Here is a 1,271-nt window from a genome sequence, read left to right on the forward strand (position 1 = left end):
AAATAAAGAAAATATATTTTTTTGATTTTTGAATTTTTAACGATGAGAGAGAAAAATTAAAAACGTCATTTTTGTGTTTTTCTCTTTTCTTTATGGATCAAAACAAAGAATGCATGCAAGAACACTATGAATGTCAAGATGAACACCAAGAACACTATGAAGATCATGATGAACATCAAGAACATAATTTTGAAAGATTTTTGATGCAAAGAAAACATGCAAGACACCAAACTTAGAAATCTTTAATGCACGGACTCTAACAAACAAAAAATGCATATGAAAAACAACAAACAACACAAAACAAGAAAACATCAAGATCAAACAAGATGACTTGTCAAGAACAACTTGAAGATCATGAAGAACACCATGAATGCATGAATTTTCGAAAAATGCAAGAAAAAATTTTTAAAGCATGCAATTGACACCAAACTTAAAAGTTGACTCAAGACTTGAACAAGAAACACAAAATATTTTTTATTTTTATGATTTTATGATTTTTTTGTATTTTTATTATTTTTTCGAAAATTATATTTTAAGAAAACGACAATAAAGAAAAATTTTTGAAAGATTTTTGAAAACTTTTTTTGAAAAGAAAATAAAAAGAAAATTACCTAATCTGAGCAACAAGATGAACCGTCAGTTGTCCATACTCGAACATTCCCCGACAACGGCGCCAAAAACTTGGTGGACGAAATTGTGATTCGTACTCTTTGTACTTGTATGAAATTTAATTCGAGATAATAGCTCTTTACTATGTGTGGTCACAACTCCGTTCAACTAACCAGCAAGTGTACTGGGTCGTCCAAGTAATAAACCTTACGTGAGTAAGGGTCGATCCCACAGAGATTGTTGGTATGAAGCAATCTATGGTCATCTTGTAAATCTCAGTCAGGCGGATTTAAATAAATTATGGAATTTGGAAAATCAAATAATAGTAAATAAACATAAAATAAAGATAAAGTTACTCATGTATTTCCATGATGGAAATTTCAGATAGGTGTATGGAGATGCTGTGCTCCTCTTGAATCTCTGCTTTCCTACTGCTTCATCCCATCCTTCTTACTCCTTTCCATGGCAAGCTGTATGTAGGGCATCACCGTTGTCAATGGCTACATCCCATCCTCTCAGTGAAAAAGGTCCAAATGCTCTGTCACAGCACGGCTAATCATCTGTCGGTTCTCAATCAGGTTGGAATAGAATCCCCTGATTCTTTTGCGTCTGTCACTAACACCCAGCCTTCAGGAGTTTGAAGCTCGTCACAGTCATTCAAT

This window comes from Arachis duranensis, chromosome 6, assembly GCF_000817695.3.
Source record: "Arachis duranensis cultivar V14167 chromosome 6, aradu.V14167.gnm2.J7QH, whole genome shotgun sequence".
In the NCBI taxonomy this organism is placed as follows: domain Eukaryota; kingdom Viridiplantae; phylum Streptophyta; class Magnoliopsida; order Fabales; family Fabaceae; genus Arachis; species Arachis duranensis.